Consider the following 16,591-nt stretch of genomic DNA (forward strand, 5'->3'; position numbering starts at 1 on the left):
CAAAATATTGAAAGGTTTGAATCAAAAGCGCGGCCGAGCCCAGCAGTGTAAACGGACAAAATTGCAAGGCTTGGCCGCGCGATTGAGGGCGGGCTCGGCCGTGGCCGAGCCGCTGCCGAACCCGGCCCTGCACTGTACACGGGGTCTTAACCCTTGCTTAAAAGTCCCTCAACCAGAGTGAATGGAAAGTGAAAGCGAAATACACTTTTCTCACCCCATTATTTGTAGCTTTAAGCCTAATGAAGGAGACAGTGGGTAGGTTCTGATCATTGTTCAGGCATGGGCAATTTTGAAGATTTAAAGTACTTATGCTTATAGACCAATTCAGTTTGGGTACTGTTTTTTAATGGTAATTTCTAACTGGGGTTTAAAGTATGCCTAATAAAAGATAATTTATACACTGACATACAAATGTAGCAATGCACTTGGTTCATTGCATAACCCATTGAAAGTGCTTTTGTTCTTCTTTGGAAGCCCCTCAGTTATAGCCGCCATAAGTTACAGTGCTCAGAAGTTGGATTCGCCTATAGCTAGTTGATTTTTCATTAATTTATTTTTATTTTCGCTGATTATCTGTATGTGAATAAAAGTGAGTTATGCATTGCGATCCAAGATCCAATATTTCTTTGGTGTGAGTGGACTTGTTGCCTATTAAAAGTAATAGTTAATTAGGACACAAATAATTGGTAAATTCATTAATTACTGTACACCACTGTCATGGATTTATGATTACATTTAAAAGGATACTGACTGGCACAGATCTATCCTAGATAATTCATTCTTAGGCGGTATGATTTTATATTACTAATGACAAGTAAACATGCAAGCAGTTGCAGTGCTCTCATCATAGATATAACACGATTAGTTGACTGAACAGTAAAAAACATGTGCATGTCAAGCAGCCACTGCCCAAAGAAATAACCCATATACTCATACTGTCTGCAGGTCTGTATAGCCACAGAGCTGAGTGCACCTGTAAATATTGACATTAATACCTTAACAAGGACAATATTCCCAGATGAATGCTGATTTGCCTTTCTCTATCTCACCAATATGTTATTGCATAGAAACCGAGAAGATATGATCATTTTGCTTCACTGGATTTTTCTAGTCAACTGTAACATCATGTGCCTCCTGGCTGCTGTAAGTGTGCTGGTAAACAAATTATGGCTCGTGAACAAGGTAACTGCAATATCTCGTCATGTAGGTTGTGTTTACAGTCGCGTTCACCAGGCTGAAAATAAGGGGGAAAAAACAAAACAAAACAAAACAAAACACTGCCCTGTGAAGTGGCTTTGTGCGTGCCCACGCTGTGAAACGTAGCCTTGTAGGCTGGCAGAGTTGGTGAAGGTTGTGGTGTAGCGCCTTCCGGCAGTATATGTTATTTGTGCGTTCAGTGCTCTACATTTGTGTAATTGAACAATTATACCATTCAAGACTTGTAACACTTGCTGATGAGATTGTTTCATGAATGTCATCACGTACGATCATCCCAACCCCAAAATAACTGTGCATGTCTCAATTGGGAATGAACAATGCACACTTTGTTATCCTCTTGGTTAATAAAACAACAACAACAAAAAGGAGAAAAAAACCTTAACCAAGAACAACAAAATCCTAATAAATGTAATTTATATGGGTTGAAATGCTATCATTTTTGTTATTTTTCTAGCAAAAACATAGTTTTAATAGTTTATGCTTTAATATTGAATTGCCAAATTATCCCTTCCAGTACCAGAATATAACGGAAGTATTGACATCTTGAATATCATTTTATATTAAAGTATTATACAGTTTAGTTGGCTAAAACAGAGTTAATAGCGGAATATATCTCACTAGTTCCTCTTTGAATATCTGGCTACATTTTGATCTGAATGAAGGATTCTGCTACTTCATGTCCATGATTGAAATCATGGACTGGTAAAATTGATGGACTCACAAAATAGAAATGTGTTTAAGTTTGATTAGTTGATTAGTTTTTGTGTACAGTAGCACAAAGTCAGTCATTCAAGTGTTCATATTTTGATTCTTGAGTTTACTCAATTGTACTTTTGAAAAAACTCTTTTGCAGTATTAATGAAGAACTTTTTCAAAGTTTGTTAACTGGACTGTCATCACCTCATTTCAAATATTTATGTGAACTATGTGTATAATGTACATTCTCAGACCGAAGTAATTCAGTAGTGTTTATGTGCATGATATATCTAGACCAAAAATTCACTCAATATTCCAAAAAATATTCAACTTTTTCCAAGCTGAAATATATAAGATACAATCAATAACAAGACAGTATTTCTATAGTAAATCAAATTTCGGAAATTTGAATGAAAATCAATGACACATAATACTGCATGTTTTTATATGCTGGATGGGGAATATACATGCCATGCAATGTATTTTCGTTGCTGACAAAGATACAGAATTAAAGTTTTAGCAGAGCAAAGGGGGAAATCTGTCAATTTTGTCTTGAGGGCATCTGCTCATACTTTGTATTTTTCTGGAAAGGAACCATCGGATATGCCCTCCAAAAGTGTATTGATTGTGAGATTGATGAATCTCCGTTGCCTTGTGTCAGAAAATCTTGATCACGTCATATTCTTCCGCAGTTCGATATCATCCTCCTACCTGTGGGATGATGCGAAATTGAAGCGAGGAAAGAGCCTGCCAGCTGCACTACATCAATTGGTTGATTTCGGAAAGTGAAAACCCGTAAAATTGGATTTTTGAAATTGAATATATTTAGGGAGTACTGTCAGAGAAAAAAGATTGTATCAACTATCAAGTGCCAAGCCGCTGCATGTATCAAGTTCTAGTACAGTTGAATGTGTTGGCATATATATGCGTGCATTTGTATGTTTGTTTTTAACCCTATAGATAAAGGTACATGTATGTGTGTTATCAAGTGAAGTAATTCTGTTAAATAGTTTGAAATCCTTTTGAGTTTTTCTCATGAAGTTGCTATGGGAGAGTCGCTTCAGTGGAAAGTTTTGTGTCTTATAGGACAATGTAATGGCTCTAATTCTTTAATCATGCATCCTAAAATGTATGTGATACTGTAAAAGTGGAAATTTTAGCGCAAGTAATTTTTTTTTTTGTGTGTGTGCTTGGCCAGGTGAGATGAATTTCACATAAATATTTTTGATTATAGATGTGGACAGTCACAACAATTGAGCAAGTGCGTCAAATAGCTCACCGCAGCCACGGCATCTATGACAGTGCATGCTACATGCGGTATTAAAGGGAACTGGTCGGCATTACGACAACAAACCCACTCATGCTATATAGGACTAGCCAACTTGAAGAAACTACAAATAACATAGCAGTTACCCCTTCAACATACTTTCCTTGAAGTCAAAGAGTTTATGAAAATCAGGCAGGATAGATCTATCACACTTTGCATACTGGGAGTCAGTGTGTACAAGCGTAGTCAGTAAAGTGTGCCAACTGATTTTCCATTACATTTTGCCTTTTTTAGATCTTTTTGCATCATCCATGTGACTGTACCCTTGTTTATATTGTGTGGTGTATGTATCAATGTAGCATGTTTTTGATTTTATAATTCCTTAGCAGTTTGCTCTGTAACAGCATGTCAAATACAATTAAAAGATATTAATTTTTGTGTTCAGCCACAAAAAGCAGTAGAGGAAGGCTCTATGAAGGAAATTTACTACTTGAGACTCATTATTGGCTTGAATTGTCATTTTTCCAGTTTTCTTTGCTAGAGAAGTGTCTACTTATTGCTCTGTTGATATATATACCCCCTCAGCCATAAACAAAACACACACAAAAAGCCTATTGAAGGGATATTCCGTCTTGATATTACATTGCTTTGTATGAAAACAGAAAAATGATAGTAGATATGTGAATATTTAAAAAAAAATGAAAATGCACAAAAAAAACAACAACACACATCTATGAACAGTAAAGTTATGAGAGTAAGACAAAATGGCAACTCTGTGGACTGTAGGTACCATAGCACCTCTCCATTTGGTTCTTACACAAAAATTCACAATTTACCCCCCCCCCCAAAAAAAAACAACAACAACAACAAACAACAACAACAAATAAACAAACAAACAAACAATTCTTCAAGCTGGTTCTTGATATTAATTAAAAATGAAATATGTTTTTTGCAAGTTATGTCTCAGCCCAAATATTCTAAATGAAAATCATTAATATTTTGTGTCCAAAACAAATGAAGAGCTGCTCAGCACCGACATCACACAGAGCACAGACTTGCCAGTTTGTCTGCACAGAGCACAAAGTTGCCAATTTGTCTGACTCTCTAAACTTTTATAACTCATTACTTTTTTATGTGTCTGATTCGTTCCCCCCCCCCCAATTTTTTACTGATTTACTTCTCTTATTTCTCTGGTGTAATACAAAGCAACATAATATCATAATTGAATTTCTCTTTAAGGACATGCTGTGGTTAAAAATCACCCATTCTTCCATGGCCATATCCATTGCCGAAAAGTGCAAAAGGAAGTAGAAAAGGATAGAAATGTTGTGAGTATGAGCGTCATGACGCATTGCCATGACGAGGGGAGAGCTGCGACTACTCCGTCACGCGGCGAAGCTGATCCGTGCGATCGAGTTCCCTCCCGAGTCGGCTGGCATTGGCTGTGCGCTGAATAGCAATCGCCCGGATTCGGGGGGTCGGGGGTTTTTCAGCGGCTCAGATGGGGCTGTGAGTCTGGTCAGAGCTTGTGTAGCTAAGATCAATCATCAGCAGCTATTCTAGGATGGAAATCGTAGAGCCGAGTTGAGTGTGAAAGCTAGTTTGTATTCCTTTCAGCCTTTCCACTTTTGATGTTTTTCTTTTTCTCTCAAGGGCTTAAATGTCAGAAGTCACGAAACTATTTTGACATTACTCTTAATCTGACATCTGTCAAGTTGGCATTACAAGTGTTGATAGCATTAATACTAACTTTTGTTAGATGTGAAAATAATGGTATTTGTAAAGTTGCTGCAATTAAACCACAATTTTACAAAGTCCATGTAAGTGATCTGATGCTGATTTTTCCCCAGAAAGAGTAACAGTGCAGATGGTAGTGTGAATTTTTCATTTTCATAGATAATTCTGTTAATAAATGATAAAAAATCCTTCTTCAGTGGATTACAGTGCTGTTTTATATTCTGTCTGCAGAAGTGGCTGTTTCCCCTCTTAAAAAGGCTGTAGTTCTTGATGTCAAGTAAAGTGAATAGCAAATATTTCATACAATTGTTTGATTTTTTTTGGGTATTTTCTTAAAGCCAGTACTTTCCTAACTCGCCTTTATACAAATTGTTTTCTAATCTCTTTTGCTAAGTCCTGCTCAAGGCGTAAGTTCATAGCAAGCAATATATTTGATGGTGAAAAGGCTGCTCCAGATATGTTTGTTTGGATTTATTGAATCTTTAAAATCTCTTTTAGATAAATCTTCCTCAAGACATATCTTCATTGTAAGCAGAATATTTGGCGATAAAAAGGTTGTTCCAGATAAGTTTGTTTTAGATTGATTCAAATTGGTAATCTCTTGGATAAATCCTGCTCAAGACATTATATTCATTGTAAGCAAAATATTTGGTGATGAAAAGATTGCTGCAGCGAAGTTTATTTAGATTGATTTGAATTTTTAATCTCTTTTATCTTGCTCAAGACATTATATCAACCGTAAGCAAAATATTTGGTGGTGAAAAGATTGCTGCAGCCAAGTTTATTCAGATTGATTTGAATTTCTAATCTCTTTTATATATATAAATCCTGCTCAAGACATTATATCAATTGTAAGCAAAATATTTGGTGGTGAAAAGGTTGCTGCAGCAAAGTTTATTTAGACTGATTTGAATTTTTAATCTCTTATATAAATCCTGCTCAAGACATTATATTCATTGTAAGCAAAATATTTGGTGGTGAAAAGGTTGCTCCAGATATGTTTGTGTATAGAATGATTCTCTACATGTATACCCTCTATAGAGAATGAGTGGTTTTTAGTACTGCTTGTGAGGGACTCTGAAAAAAAGCTGACAGATATATTCTACTTCAGTATGTGCAGTCTTTGAAGGGGGCTGATGTATTATTTGAAGAGCATGAGGAGAGACATGCAAAATGAGAGATAGCGACAGTGTTAGGAATTGATAAAACAATGTTGCATGATCACACATTAGGGCTCGTTTGATGCAAAGTGCTTGTTGTCGACTGTAATAAGGGCAAGAGATTTTGGAGCCCATAATGCTGAGTGTCGGCCATGAAATGACTTCATTTTCTTGGTGACAAAATTGGTCGGATTATCAAATGGGTTTCATCAGTGTTGCTAATGCACTTGGGAGACAAGCTTTCACTATTGGATGTCTCCATCAGTCAGACTAACATCATTAAACATCATTGTGTGGTGTAAGTAGGGGTGGTGGGAGCACGTAATTTGGGTCGCTTAGGTTGGGATGGAAAAATGACTAAATGATAGCCGAATTCCCGCGACGACAGCCTTGAACTTCTCACGGCTCACAATCACTCTTAAGCAGCAACCGTGCCATTCACACTGGCTTTTAGTACTGCGACATGGGCGCAAATTTACCAGTAAGTGTGGTTGTTCTGACCAGCGTATATGATAATCATACCGGGTGATCAGCATAGAAAAAAAAAATTGATGATTTTATTTGTACAGGAAATCAACTTTATCCTTATACTTTGTATTGTGATTTTACTAAAATTGACTGTAAAGCATAAAGCCAGCTGTGAATAAAAAAAAATGCATATTGTGTGTATTGAATACATATTGGATACATCAATATTGGCGTCTGTAAAGATTATAATTTGTCACATTGTCAGCATTATTAGTAAATGCAGAATGTATAGAGTTTATAGCAATACTACAGTTGCTCTTCTGTTTAACAGAAGGTAAAAACCCAAAAATTACTTCGAATGAAGGCAGTGTGACAAAAGACGTGTGGCACAACCAGCCTGCAGTATGTAACAATAGAACTATTTATTAAATACCAGTAGAAAAATTCAACATGTGTCTTTTGGTACAGGGCATCGCAACATCAGGGATGTCTATATGTTCTTGTCGAAAAATGAAATAAAAAAATTGAATTGAATTGAATTGAACATAAAAGCTGTTTCTCATGATTGCTGTAACATTTATCTGATACTCATCATATCTATCAGTGCTTCACATCAGGAGTTTCATCTCTTCTCACTTAGAAATTAAAAAAAAAAAATCAGCAACCACCTAACTATAGCAGCCACCTGCCTTATACGGTCATTAAACAATTTCCTCCAAGAGAAAAAGCCATGTTAAAGACCTTAGGTGTATAATTGTCATTTTTCTTGTTTCCCTAGGATGGCTGCTATAGACAGGTTTGACTGTATGACAATCATTTCAATTCTTAAGTCTTATTAAAAGGTCATAAACAGTAATAAATGCATTCATGTGAGCATGTATTTTAGCATAAAAATTCAGAAAATATTGGAGGTCAATCAAAAATATGTTTCATTGTTAATGCTGCACAGACATTTATGTAAACATGCATTTTTTAAAAAGATGCTGATATCTCTCCTCCATTGTTTACACCAAGAGGAAAGAACATCTTTGGATCAGTTGGGTATCTATGCAGTCCCTGTAATCCTTGACCCATGTAGTCCACTGTGCTTAGTAATCTGGGGATACAGTCTGACCTCTCCTATCCGGACAACACATCGGGACGGGCGCTCATCCAGATAAGGGACTTGGCCAGATATTGGAGACTCAATGTTTAATACAGGCAGCTGCCTACCCAATGGTAGCTATATGTAACCTATTGCAGGTAGCGTACACTAAAACTCTTTCTTTGCTATCAGCACAAAATTTGGGGTAGTGAATGTCTGAATGCATGTTTTTTTAGTTGAAAATTTGATGTGAAGATTTGTTAATCGTGTTGGGAATAATATGTTATTCATTTGAGTGTGTGTAGGAATTTTGTTTTAGTTAGAATCCCCTTTTCCCCCATAAGTATTAGTTTGAAAAAAAAAATGATAAGGAGGCCGGATAAGAGAGGTTGGACTGTATTATGTCGAACAAATTAATAAATGTCATAGCTGCCTTTAGTGTGCTGCAGCTGTATTCACAAGAGGAGAGGTCACCTCCTTTCGGCATGAACGCTGACACCATCATCTATGCTTGCCTCCAGAGTGTCGCCGCCGTCGCTGCCGGTTGGAGGGGGGCGTATCGCTTGCTACCCAGGGATGAGATAACCCTTGTGTGATGAAGCATTATGTGGGTTCCGCTTCATTAATCACGGCGTTCACCCCAGGTCGTGTGCGAGATACGTGAATAATCGTGGGGAAGCAAAAACATGAGGGATTACATTGCTGACCGCTTCTCGAACTCTCCCGTTCCCCGTCTCACCAAGGGTGGAGGAGGATGGAAGATATTTTTCTTTCGATGGTATAAAACCCAGCAGGGTTTGAGTTTTCCACGGCTGCTTCTATACAAGAATAAAATTGAATTGTCAAACCAGCTGAGTAAAATGTCTTTTGAATTAGAGAAGGGTGGGGGAGGAGAATGATTTAATCCTCTGGGAAGATGTCCATCCCTACTGGAGACAAAAGAAAAAATATAACAGTCTGAAATATGAGCAGTTTTTTTTTTGTTTTGTTTTTTTGCTGCTCACTCAAAGATTGTAGTGCTTTGCTTTTATCAGTTTTCAAGTGTTTTTACGGATGATTAGTTTAGGAGTTGAGGTGGGAATGGACAAATCAGGCCCCATTGCCAACCATTGCCAAACTTAAGATAATCAGCTAAAGACATTGATATGTTTAAGAACCAAAAATAGAATCACACTCTGGTTATTTTCTGACACATCCATCATCATGTTTGTTGTTTTTAGCGTGTAGTGTGGACATCTGTAACCCTAAAGGGTGCGAGAGGTATCACGTTTCGGTTTGGATCTTTTGGGGGAGGCAGGATTTTGACAGAGATGTAAAGGAGAAACATGAAAAATGCATTTGCTGAGTACTTTTTTCACTCCCATCACCATGCATCTACTATTTCTAAAATCCAATATCTTTAAAATAAAAATTATTACCCAATATGCTCATGTTATTACACTAGATGTTTTATTTTGAGAAGACATCAATCCAAGAACATTTCACTTAAATTGATCCATTCTTTGTAATTTTGCAAAGTCCCTCAAGTAAGGTCCCTGCAAGAGGTCAGAGGCCAGAGGTCACTGAACATTTCCCTAAATATAATGGTCATGTTTTTGATGTGACATGATATGTTAGTGTAAGTGATGATGTAAAATGTTATATGTTATATATGTTAAATGTTATATTAACCTTTTTTTTGTGCTAAAGTACATGGGTGTGTGTGTGTGGGGGGGGGGGGGGTTGCTGCCCCTGAATTGCGCCATCTCTTGTCAGATGTAGAGGCGAATGACATCTGAGTTTATAAACACTGGTGAGCAAGAGAACAGTGCTGGTGCCGATACAGTAGCATTGCATTTAGCTAGACACTTCATTACCAGATATGCCATATTAAATAACAAGTTTGATTTTTTTTGCAAATCAGGACTTCCTGACGATTTCGCAAGTCGTTAAATTCACGATCTTGGAGTACTACAGTACTGAATTGAGAAATGTATGCATGCACGTCACATTCATGTCGGGATCAGAGTCAATATTTTTGCGTTTCTTTGAATTCACGAATAGTTCACCTGACTCGCAAAATTCTCAAAAATGAGAACCTCATGAAATATTTGGCATGTGATACAGTAATTTTCGATGGTCTGAATAAAGTCATTAGTACTGGAAACACGCTTGATGTGACATAAATTGAAATTTGATGCCATGTGACTCGTGAGCGTGAATGCAAACACACTTGTTATTTCTGTGTCATCTTCCCACGTGACACCATAATGTTGAAATGTGAGATGTAGTCAGTAGTACCTAATTGAGGCCAAAAAGACAGGATGTTTTCCAGTGATATTGGACTGATAAGTTTTTTTGTCTGATGCGGTGCCCAGACGACCTCCACTCATTTACGTCAGCAATACTTTCAAAACAGCTGCAGTCAATATTACATTTTTTTTTTTATTCTTGTGTGCCAAGAATCCAGCTCGGTCTGTCTCTTTCAGTCTGGCCACATTAATTTGATGGGGCTTGCTGTGGCGACATGAAAAATCATGACCAAATCAGATTTTGGAATGAGAGAGAGACAGGCGCAGGCAGTCAGATTATGATCTTTGTCAGACGACGGAATATTGTAGGAAAAATCGTTGAACAGATTGTACGTTGGAAGTTTTAGTACCACTAGTAATAATAGGGTGTGTTTGGAAATTATATACATGCACTGATACACTCACAGACAATACCTCTTTGTGGCTCTGTGTGATTGCAGAATTTCATTTGCCAAATTTAAAGAACTGAAATGATTATGGAAAATGACGTCGCTCTAAATTAGATGCAATATAAGGTTGTTATTGTGTGCCTTTAGTGTGTTTGTTATCATATAAATATCCTCACCAGGTCTGATAAGCCAATCTAACCCAAAGTTTCAGCCGGTATCGCCTCTTCCAATCTAATCACGGAAGTCCTTGAAGCGTTCACAACATCTCGTATGGATGGTGCTATACTGATGAGTACCTGTAAGAGTTGCATTTTGCTAATTGGACCCTGTGCATTGCTGCGTAAGGTAGTACAGTGAAAGAGCTAACAGCATTGACATTGAAAATGCAGAACCAGACAGACAGACAGACAAACAAAGGGAAACATATATATTGAGAGGGGGGGGGGGTGTAAGAGAGAGAGGGAGAGAGAGAGTGAGTGAGAGGGAGAGAGGGGAGAGAGAGGAGAAGAGATGGGGAGACAGGGAGAGAAATGTTAATGTCCCCAAAGAGGGGATTAGCATGTACCACAATAAAAAGCCATCCTTTTAGAGGGGCTGCTTTCGAGGTTTACTCGTGATGTTGATGGAAGATCAATGTTTGGCATTGTCTAGTCATATGACAGATGTAATGATGTATTTAGCAGAAAGCTGTTTGTCAGCTTTTTAATTTCATTTCACTCAGCTCTTTGAATCAAAATCTACCTTCACATAAATGTTTTTCTGACTTTTTCTTCCACAAAGAAAATCAGATTATTAAAAGAAAACTTAGCCATTGTAGTTGTGGATGGTGCCACAAAACTTGATGAATATGTTGCAGGCAAGCACATCATGTTTCATCATGATTCCTTCACTGTAGGCAAAAGAAAGAGCAAAAACTACCATAAAGAGCGTGCTGACTTATGATATGAGTAAGCAAATAAAAAGACGGATAAAAAAATATACATATTTGGTGCAATCTTCAGTAGATGTGGAAGTCATAAATGGAAATGTTACAACATTCTGTGATATAACAAATATTCAGTTCTTGCAAAATGTACATTTTCTCAAATAGTCACTTAGTAGGAGATATAAAACTGTAAGATCGGGGCTGTTCAACGCTTTTTGATACTACAAACATGTTATTTATTATTATGTATTATTGCAAACACAAACAAAAGGAACGATCACAGTCTAGAGAAGATAGTAGTAAAGTTTGGTAACTCAGAACTTTTGAACTGATAGTATGAAATTCCTCAATCTTTCACTGAATCCACGTATTTGCTCATTGAATGTATACTTCCCATTCTATAGGAAAAGCTTCCTTCACAGGCTTTATGTCGTGGTAAACCTCAACTATGATTATGGGAACCCGTGGAAAATTTCTTTGCAAGCATCACCTCAATTGATACAATCAGACAGTTGATTGAATTGGAAAATGCATGTTTGTTTGATGCTAGTCAGACTATTGTAATGAAATAACTCCATAACACCATATTGTCTAATTTCTTCATAATTAATTATGTACGTGTAAAACTCACAAACATGTGGAAATGCATCTCTGGGTATTTTGATGGTTTGGATGTATGTTTTTGGGGCAGTTTTAGATCAAAATAGGAGGCAATCATACATAAGGAGAAAGGGATTAAATGGATCGCAGTCATGTCTCAAGCTTATACCAATGACCTCATGGTGTGTTCACATGAGCAGCTTGATCTACGGAACTGATGTTGACACAGTGGAGGTGTTAATGACCACTTTTACTTGGAGCTGGGTGCTAATGACCACTTGAACTGCCCTTAGTGAGTGGAGGCTGTGCCTGGATCTTGGCAAGAAATGTGTGGAGAGATGATTTATTGAAAAAACAAACAAACAAACAACCTGTGAAACTTCACATGTACTGTCAAAATGCTTTGGGAAATACCAGGTAGATATTAGATATTAATGTATTTCTCCATTAAAAGGCACTCCTTATGTATTCAGTACGTCTGGTCATCTTCCCAGTCTCAATCTGATTTGACTATTTAATCTGCGTTGTACGCGATCTCCTATGTCCATCTGATATGATTTTTTTTTTTGTTTAGTTTGCTGAGTTTTCATTGCTGACCTGAGCACCTCAGGCTGTCTTCCAACAAACATACTCACAGACCAGCCATGTGGGATCTGTTTAATATGCAGCAAAACCGTCAAATCTTGCCGAAATTATGTGTCAGCTGGCTTTACAAAATAGGACAACTGCATTCAAGCTGATGAAGAAGGGGCTCTGTGAGAGCGGCTTACACTTAATGATGTATAAATGGTGTGACAGAGATCAGTGGTATGGACATGGGGATGATGAACAGCAACAAAAAAGTTGTTTCTTTCTAGGCCTGCATTTTTCTATCTTTGTTCTGGGAGAGAGGATATGATGGAAGATTTTTCTTCTCTGCCTCACAGAGGACGTAGACTGAACCCTCGATTGGTTGAGGTATTGCTGCTGTCTCTTTGATAACTAATAGGTCAAATTAGCATATATGCCTTGGACTGTTGATGTGAGAAGGTTGGTGTCTGGATGCCAGACTAGTGAGAAATGCAGTTGGCGTATTGATCGACCTGAACGGAAGGATGGGTCTGGAGCCTGCCTCGGAAAGTGGTTCAGATGCAGATGGGAAAAAAGCGACGAGGGTCATCTTGTCAGAACCCGATCACCCCTGGGCATCTTCTAGATCGCAAGTCTCACGGATCTTTGCCAAAAATATAATAATAATAATACTTTACCCTCCTGAGCCCGCCCTAACTGGCGCTGTTTGTGAATGCTGTCTTTCCTCCAACACTCGTCTTGAATTTCAAATTTGGCACGCGTATTTCCCTAAAATCACTTTCCGTGCTCCCTATACTCGACCTTGCCCTCATCAATCTCTCTCTTTCACCTCATTTGAACAATTCTGTTGCCTATTTTGCATTCTCTAATGCTTCAAATCAAATCAAATAACTTCCTCCTGCATTTGCTGTGTCTTTCCAAGAATTCTGTTATTGTTTACAACATTCCATATTTGCTTTATTTACGAGAGGAAAGTTTGACTTCTCCCAGTGGCATCTCTATTTCTGATGACATGTTGTTAACCCTCCACCCCTGTGCCACTTTCCTCTCCCCCACCCCTCTTTCTCTCTTCCTCTATTCCTTCCTTCTGTCTTTCTTTCTTTTTTTTTTCTGATGCCGCTCTGGATTTCCTTTCTGTTTTCTGTCTTTCTGACTCTCCATTCAAATGCTTCATCACCCCTCCTCTGTCTGTTTGCAATATCTCTGTCTATCTCATCTGTGCTGTTAGCCTGTCTGTCTGTCTGTCTGTCTTTCTGTCTGTCTTGACTGGCTTCTCTTCTCCACTAGTCCTTCCCCGCGTATGTTTCCGCACTCCCCCAACTCTCGGCCTAATCTGAGCCATCTTGAAATAAACAAATTGCAATGCAAATATACTGAGTGGGGAGACACATCGCTCATGTTCAATTTTTCTTCCGAGAACTCACACGCTGACATTCATGGCTCTTGTGAAATTGTGATTTTCCGTGACGATGACATCGAGAGGACGTTCCAGATTTATTCCTCTGCAGCTGATTGTCTCCAAATCACTCATGATAACATTACAGTGAGATGCCATTACGCAGAGAGGTGTCGAGAAGGAGTGCGTAGAATCCCTTCGCAGTTTGTGCAAATTTATGTGTATGTTCTATGGTATGACACACTCACTTTGATGTTTTATGCTCCGAGCTGTTCTTCCATAGAGTTTTGGTATGGAGACCAAAGAAGAGGTTCTTGATTTTAGCAATTTTGAGCTGTATTTCTGAGGAAATGTTGAAATCCTGTTTGGAACTTCCTTCTCTAACACCTCTTTGGAGTACATTATCAGTTTCAATGATATCTAGACTCTCTTTATAAGAAAATATGAAACACTCGTGTGATACTGAAATAGTGATTAGTCCCATTTTACCAGTTATTACTATGGTTGTAGTTCAAAATAACTTTATGGTGAGATTTTTAATTTGGAAGGACTATAGCATTCTAATTTGGATATGTTCTCAAATACATTCTACAGTATAAATAAAAGAACATATCATTAAAATCTGACTTGCATTTGATATCATGGTTTCATTTCAAACTGACCTTATTTGAAATATACTTCTTGATGAATTCATACATTGGGAAGGACTAGTATTTTGATTGAGACATGTTCTTGAATACCCTGTACATTGTAAAATTTGAATAAGGGCACGTTGTGGTAGCATTTGGCTAGCATTGACTCTCTGTTGATGCAACTGAGTTATGCAAGGTCATGTACAAGTGAGACTCTGTGCATCTAATAGCTGATGTTGTTTTTCGGTAACGTCCAGCACAGACTTTCCATTTTTGTTTTCTATGTAGAACAGGAAATAAGTACAGCTGCCTATGTGTGTCATCTTGTGGTCTACTGGTCAATATGGTCAATGTCAGTGGCCGGCATTAGATATCTTTCTTCTTTTTTTTTTTTTTTTTTAATCTGGAGAGCCATGTTCTGTCTTGCCTATGTGGATTCATGGGCAGGTGAATCGCAGGAGATCCCAGCGCACGCTCAATTTAGTTCATAGAGGCGTCTCTGTTGACTCGCCCCTTCGCTGGGCTGGACGATCCTCATGCCTAGTAAACTGCTGGATGGTAGTTCATTCATTCATTCATTCATTCCTACGTCTTGTCATGACGAGAATTATATGAGCCGGCACGCTTTTAGGAACGCTCTCACCTCGCTCGGGCTCCCTCCTCAAGTACCCCAGGGGGGCCTGCCTGTGCTGCGATGCGTGGCGCAGTGAGAGAAATGAATGTGTAAATGTGCACTCCGAAGGAATGTGAATGACATTGTTGATGAGCAGCCGTGTGGCAGTCGTCATCTTCCCATCAGCAGGAGTGGTGAGGGTGCTTTTCTAACATCCTCCCCCCTCTCTCCCCACTTCCCCCCCCCCCCCCAGGATCTTCTGCTCTCATTTCTACCTGGAGAGATGCCCCAGAATGTGTCTTTTTGATTGACAAGGAGAAATGAATGGAAAGGACTTGACTTCTACTACTCAAAAGTGTCACGGTGTTATAAAGAATGATACAGGCCTTGCCTGCATTAATAAACTGAAGACAGTGATGTGGGATAGATTGGTTTGGAGGTGCGACTTCATTTATGGAACCCGAGATGGCATAGGCTTAAGCCAATATATGCCCTCAAATTAGTAGTAGCAAGGGCGGATCCAGGAATCCCGTAAAGGGGAGGCGCCTTTACAAAATTAAAGGGCGGTCGTAGGCGTTCCCCCCCCCCCATTTTTTCTTTTTATTTAGAGGGGGCGTGCGCCCCGTGCGCCCCCATCTGGATCCGCCATTGAGTAGTAGTAGTAGTAGTAGGAGTAACAGTAGTAGTAGTAGTAGTCGTAGTAGTAGTAGCAGCAGCAGCAGCAGTGGCAGTAGTAGTAGTAGTAGTAGCAGCAGCAGTGGCAGTAGTAGTAGTAGACAGTAGTAGTAGTAATAGTTGTAGTAGTAGTAGTAGTAGTAGTAGTAGTAGTAGTTGTAGTAGTAGTAGTAGTAGTAGTAGTAGTAGTAGTAATAGTAGCAGAAGTAGTAGTAGTAGCAGCAGCAGCAGTGGCAGTAGTAGTAGTAGCAGCAGCAGTGGCAGTAGTAGTAGTAGTAGACAGTAGTAGTAGTAATAGTTGTAGTAGTAGTAGTAGCAGTAGTAGTAGTAGTAGTAGTAGTTAAGGATAAGAATAATTGGAAGAGAGTGTTGACAGAGTGCTGATGGAGAACCATATCATTCTGAAATGCAATTCTGATGAGGAATTTATTTGATTGTTCGTTGACAGGGGGACGGGGCCTGAATGCTGAAAGTAATCGCATAATTAAAGCAGCCAGAGATCAAGCGCTGTAAGTATATTCACCATGTTATTATCTCTCTCTTATCATATCTCTTTCTTATTCTCTTTGCTCTTCAATTTCAATTTCTATTTCAATTTACTTTCATATTTCTCAATGAAAAATGCATTTGAAATGTAACAAAATGAAATGATACATTATATCCTGCTTGGGTGTACAATAGAATATTACTAACATAGAACATGGCAGTCAATATTTTGAAGTTTAAATCTAAGTAAAAATACTGGGGAAATACAAACAAACCAACTTAATGGCAGGCTTGTTAAGCATAGGTCCCAAATGAAATCTAGTGCAAAGAACAAGATAAGGAACACAGATCTACAACTTAGGACCAAACTAAGGGAAAAAAAGG

The 16,591-nt window shown here is 38.3% G+C and overlaps 1 protein-coding gene across 2 annotated transcripts in view; it reads left to right on the forward strand.

Annotated features, from left to right (window-relative positions):
- LOC140244586 (uncharacterized) overlaps positions 1-16,591 on the forward strand; it is a 145,804-nt gene that overhangs the window by 26,216 nt on the left and 102,997 nt on the right. For both annotated transcript variants that reach the window (XM_072324209.1, XM_072324210.1), the window contains exon 3: positions 16,170-16,230. The gene's annotated coding sequence lies outside the window, so the exon portion shown is untranslated. The remainder of the gene's footprint in view (positions 1-16,169; positions 16,231-16,591) is intronic.

This window comes from Diadema setosum, chromosome 21 (genome assembly GCF_964275005.1).
Source record: "Diadema setosum chromosome 21, eeDiaSeto1, whole genome shotgun sequence".
NCBI classification, from domain to species: domain Eukaryota; kingdom Metazoa; phylum Echinodermata; class Echinoidea; order Diadematoida; family Diadematidae; genus Diadema; species Diadema setosum.